Consider the following 6,548-nt stretch of genomic DNA (forward strand, 5'->3'; position numbering starts at 1 on the left):
TTTAAAACACTGTTTTACAAAATAACCTGATAGTACTTTGTTTTTAGGTCTCTGACCATTTGATGTGAAAGCAAACAGAACCATTCATACTCATAAAAAAAGCTTCAGAGAACTCATGAGCTGCTCAAGAAACAGTAATGTGGCAAATCACAAACTACAGACATGCTAGCTCCTATTCTTTGATTGTATTTCTGGTCTAAATGGAGGTAAATAGTTCATACAATACACACGGAGTGAAAAAAAGTTACAGAGCAGGTTCCTACAAGTAAAGGTTTGTCAGCTTCAATCTAAACGTAAGTGATCTATTGAATGTTTTCAAACTTTACCAAAAGAGCTTTTATAGGTTGGATAACTAAATTCTACTCAGAATTTCAATAGACTTTAAAGGGTATCCATTCAAAGCAGTTTCCTGGTCTATTATGCAAAAGCTCTTTAAAAATATTTTTAAATACCAAAAGTAAAAGAAATGTTGCAGCTCTACTACAGCAGTTACTTCCAGCCTACTGCATTGAAAGTATAGATTTCTTTCCTTGCAAGTATTTTTAATCTACACAAAAATGTGCTTACATTATTTGGTAGTATTAAAGTGATGTTGTAGCCATGATGGCCTAGGAATTAAGAAAGACAAGGATATTTTTGGGTGATATGTTTAATAATAATAAATATCAACTGCATAGTTGAGATACAGTTAGACACACTTTCAATGCAAGGCATTCTTCATCAGGTCTGAGGAGAGAAGCATGCACAGGGATGATTAAAAACAATGCATAGAGCTGTGAAACTGGAAAGTGAAGTTCCCAGGGGTAGCACACAAACAAGTAGCAGAAGAAGAGAAACTTGATAACTGGGAGACCAAGACCTATCAAAAGGGAGGAGGGTCATTATCACCTGTACTGTGCAGCATTCAGTCCTTGGTTCTTAAACTAGGTACAGACATCCAAAAAGCTGGAATCAATCCAAATTACATGGTTTTCTGTAAGCGGTACAGTTTAGATCAAAGTGAACACAACACATATCTGCCCTTTAATGGTGGGGGTGAATCCTAGATCAGGTTCTACCATTTTTAAAGCAATCTGTTCTGTCATGGGTATAGACTGATTTCCAATCACTTATACCAGTAAAAATGTAATGTCTGTACCTGGCATTAGTGTCCAGTCAGTCATCTTATGATTTTTTGTTCCCAAACTCACCTGTTAAAGGTGTCTGGTAGATTTCCCTTGAGCACAAAGATCATGAGGTCAGAAAAGAAGTAGTTGTTCTTTGGAAAAATGTGTTCCTACTGATGTTTGTGTGTTCCTATCCTTTATATTTCTTCTGAGAGAGCTCATTCTGATGCATAGTTTCTGTTTAGTTTCACTCACATAATTACTATGAGGGCATTTGGTGCACTGAATCAGATAGATCACTTTTTGGAATAGGAATGTATATGATCCATGGAGTCTGATGGGTTCACTGGCTAAATGCTGATTATTGAAATGTGTTGATAGGTTAAGCAATAATAGCTACCCCCAAAAATCCTTAAATTATTTTGAACTTTATGATACTATTACAGGCTGCCAAGACAGCATTTAAAAGGGGGAGGAGGGAACAGGGTGTATAACACACACACAAAACCCTCAAGTCACTCAAATGACCACATGTCAGTCAAAGCTGTTACTGTGACCTGTCTATGATTGCCAATGTACTAGCAAACAATTTTGATATGACTGACCTCATTCAAATTTCATAGCATAAGCAAAATACAACTCAAAAGAGCATTGAACAGTCAGCAACCTCTCATGACAGATTGCTACTAACTACTAATAAGCTAGTAGTTAATCAGCTATTTTGCATTTCCTTCTAAGACATACATCTCTAACAAAACTATATTTATAGGCTGCAAAAATAATGATTGGAGCAGTTTATAACATAACAGAGGGCAAAAGCCAATGACACACAAGAGTAAATGCCTGGAGTTAACTAAACCTGAAGCTGCAATAAAAGAATGAAATGTCAGATCACTGGGATAGTTGAGTCCTCATCTGCAGCAACAAAGTATTCATATTATTCTTATTGCAAGAGACACACACAACAGTGGAAGTGTCTGAACCCAAGCATACCATGTATTCTTGATAAAAGTCACAAATTATACAGACATGTTTAGATTTAAAGGAAGGGGGGGCGGGGGGGGGGGGGAGCAAAACTACAAACAATGTTCTTTTCCAATCCACAAAGAAGATCTTACAGTTTCTTTTGCACAAAAAAAAATCATGCCATTAAAGGGAAAAGGTAGGATGAAAATCTATGCTCTCCTTCATTAACATTTTTCTCTGACGAAAACACAGAATAGTTATTAGATCTTTGGCTATAAAGAATTAGGTATGCAGGGATCTTTCCCCACTACAAATCAAATCAGTCAATATAGTTATAAGAGCAGTCACCCAGGGATTTAAATATACTACTACAGTAACAGGAGATTACCCCCACACAGAAGTCCTAGGTAACCAGATAGACTATAGCCCAAATTCATGAAGACTAAGGGCAAGTCTTCACTGCAGAAGTTGTTCAGACTCCACACCTGGACTGATCTAATGCAAGCAAAAATATTGCAGTGCCATACTTGAGCATGCCCACACAACTGTGCCTACAATTGTCTTGTAGTCATTCACAAGACACTAAGACTTCTGGGGTCAGCTACCACAGTTCTTAGGGCTGCTGAAAAAAGACAATCTGGGATTCTGTCCCACTTAAATTTAAAGGAACTTCTCTGCCCTTTGGATGCACAGAAAGAAGGAACCAAAAGACATTCAGCATTCACACAATTTCACCAGCATCTACAAGTTGACTACTTAGCCAACTGAAAGTGGTACTCAAGTATAAACCTGTACCCCAGGGTGGGCTAGTTGGCCCAGGTGTCAAACACCAACACCCTGAGAAGGTTGTATGGTATATCCAGGAGTCATATAAGTGGCAATACCTTAACAATGCATTCATTGCACAGAGCCTGTGTTCACTGCACAAAGTATGAGCTGTGCAAGTGATATCCTGACTCTCTAGAAGCCTGTCAAGATTCCCTTCAACACCAGCAGAACCAGAATTCACCCGTAAGATTAGTCTTGTCAAAAGGCAAGCCTGGATGTCAAATATCGCTCTGATACTGTCACACTGAAACATGGGTGGCCAGTTGAACTGGGTCAGGAAGCCAGGAGGTCAATCAAAGAGTGAAGTCCAGGGAGCGACCCAAGTCAAGAAGCCAAGAAGATCAAATTGAGAGCAAAACCAGCAAGCAAGCCAGAGGGAACAGCAAAATGGTCTTAGGTCAGGATGCCCTGTTGACCAGACACCTTCTGTTCCATGCCAAGAGTTTATAGGTGGGGAGTGGAGGTTCAGCTGACCCCAGCTGGCCACTCGAATAAGGAGTTGGCAAGGGATTAGGCTCTACTAGAAGTTTCATGCCAGCTTTGGCAAGCCTAGATGTCTAACCACTGCATGCCACGCTGAAATGAAGTACTGCGCTGTTGGGGGTAAGGCCCAAGGTTCAAAGCTGTTATCTGATAGGTATTTGCAAAACAATTTTAGCTTGCATTATTTCTACTCTTACTGTGTACAGTGTTTATTACTGTCAATTCGGCAAATTTTACCAGCTAAAAAATTAAATCTATTTTAATACATTCATTCACATGAAGTCCTACCTTAATAAGACAAGACAAGCAACCGGTCTATATTAGCTTTCATAGAAGTTGACAACTAAGGAAAAGGATAAGCATATCTTCTACATAAAAGACCTGTGTGCAACTAAAAATCTACATTCAAATTAATAAATCTTGCAATTAATGTCCCTTAGGACATAAGTTCTAAAACAAAAGTCTTGCAGACAAAAGTCAATCAGTTGAGATCCAAGTATAAAAAACAGTAAGTATAGTATAGTGGATTATTTTTCTCTGCCAAAGAAAGCCAAATTTGCTAAGAGAATGCCATGTGCGTCTTCTGATGCTTCTAGAGCATTAGCCGTTTTGTATTAAAACCAAAACAAAACAAAAACCCACAAAAACAGAAAAGCAATTTCCAACAATTCTGCTCTTTTACAGCCCCATGTTGAGCATCCAAAGGACTCAGTCGAGCCTAATTATTTTCACTACTCCCTATGTTTTCTAACATGCATTGGTCTTTTTGGGATAGAAATGCTTCGGTAGTGGCAAAACTTAATCCTCCACTGAAATACAGTTTACTCCAGTGCAGCTATTTATACCAGTTTGGAAGAGCACGTTTCTGCCTCACCAGGCAGCAGAGTACAGTAGGGTATATCAACACACAAGCCGTTTCACTCAGATGGTGTGGGCTGTGTGGCTTTGCTAAAGATCATCAGATGTTTTGCTAGGTGGAACATACAGTCAAACAAATGCCATAAGATTTTCTTCCCAAAATTAGACACTGATGCTAAAAAAGCTACTCTTTGTGAGCTATAAAATAAGAATCATAGCATAAAAGGTAAAATATAGATCTTTTGTCAAAAATAGCCTGACAGTGCTGTGTTACATGCCACACTTACTCTAAACTACAAATAGGAGGGAAACATTGTGCTAATACACCTATTATACAAGTGTTAATCATGATGTTCAGATGCAATAAAAACAGATTAACGGGTATTCATAAAGAGACTTTTCCCCAGCTTGTTTCCTTATCACAAATTTGTCATGCATGGAATGGTACCAAAAGGAGATTTGACGTGAAGCTAAGAGGTCAAATTCAATTTGTGAAACTAGAAGAAAAATAAATCTATAAGAGCCTTTAGTTTATTCTCCCATGTATGAGCCACTTCATTTCAAAGAAGGTATGTCATTCAGAACATGAAACTGCAGACTGCTGCTGGACCTGAGTTGTTCTGTGTAATATTAAATTAAATTACCTGTGAAAAGGAATGAGCAATCTAAAAATACATTTTGCAAGAAAACAAACCAAGTGTGCTTAAGACATACAATAAAGCCTTTTCAAGCAATTAGCAGACTTGAAGCTTCTAGCATGTAAGGCAATACACTTTCAGTGCCTGAGATAAAATACAGTAAAAGACAGACTAATGAAAAGGGGGGAGGGGGGAGTCAGTTATGTAAATATGCCACTTGCCAAAGCAAGGCAGAATTAATAAAAAACAATGAAACCCTTTTAAACCAACACAAGTAAGAGAAACAGAACTTTCTATGAACGTTATTTGTACATTAACACAACTTCACAACACATTTTTATGGCATCCTTTTATAAAGCTGCTTTGGATGCTCTCTCGTGATTGGCACTGTAGTATTCTTCTGTGCATTCATGCTTATGAATGCTGGATTTATCCATGTCACCCTACATCAAAACACTCAAGGGGCTTCTAAATATGCTTCTGCCTTTAAACAAAGCTGCCAAGTGCTGACCACAGGTATGCAGCTTAATCAGCATTACAGTCCTGAGACACAAAAGTAATGGCAGCTGTAAGTAAGTGCTCCTTTTCCTCAATAGGAAACTTTCACTTCAGGAGAAAAGTAACAACTTCAAGTCAGCTTGATGCCAATAAAACATGGGGCTCCATCTTTATCTAACCTCATCCAACAAAGGAAGAATGCAACATAACCTAATTAAACTAAAAAAAAATATGAAAGAGATTGCACGATGTGAACCTCTCACACAATTCATAACCAGTTTCTTCTCTGTTTGGCATATTACAATATTAAAAAACAAAACAAAAAAGCAGGCAATCAAACACTTTTCTCATGAGGTAAGACTTAGCTGTTTCTACAAAGGAGAGCCTATTAAATCAGTCAAACAAAAGCTACCAAACTTTGAGTGGGGAGGACATTTATCATCCTCAAACTGCCCTCCCCAAAACAGCACTGCTGGGGGTTAGACATCATCTTGAGTAAAACCCTGAGTGAACGCACGGGTATGGCCATCCTGCAAATGCAAACGGAGACCGTAACTGGATGGCCCTGACCTCTTCCTCTTCAGCTGGCCTGCTTCCCCATTCCCACAAAAAAGTTGCCAGTTTGCTCAGCTTTGAGGATGCTCCCCAGCCCCCTCCAGATGTGAGGGGTACACTGAGGCTTTCCACAGCTATGTCAACATATGGAGGAAGCCTCAAAACAGGATGGAAAGTGGATAAAACAAGGTACACACCCCTACAGACCCAGAGAGAAGGGGTGGCACGCGCGTGCACACACACACACACACACACACACAACCCAGGGGGAGAGAGACTCTCACACACACACACTACCCAAAGAGAGAGAGAGGGAGACACACACACATCCCAGAGAGAGAGAGAAAAAACACACGCGCGCGCGACCCAAAGAGAGAAACACACACACACCCCAGAGAGAGACACACACACACGAGCCAAAGAGAGAGAGAGAGACACACACACACACGACCCAGAAAGAGAGACCCAGACACACACGTGTGTGTAACCCCGATGCCGCGGACCCCCCGCGCCAGTGCAGCCGGCGGCGCGGAGCACAGCGCCCGCCCGCGCTCACAACTCCCCCGGCCCCGGCTCCGCTCCCGCTGCCCGCCCGGGCGGGACCCTGCGCACGCTC

This window comes from Alligator sinensis, unplaced genomic scaffold, assembly GCF_000455745.1.
Source record: "Alligator sinensis unplaced genomic scaffold, ASM45574v1 scaffold1093_1, whole genome shotgun sequence".
NCBI lineage: Eukaryota > Metazoa > Chordata > Crocodylia > Alligatoridae > Alligator > Alligator sinensis.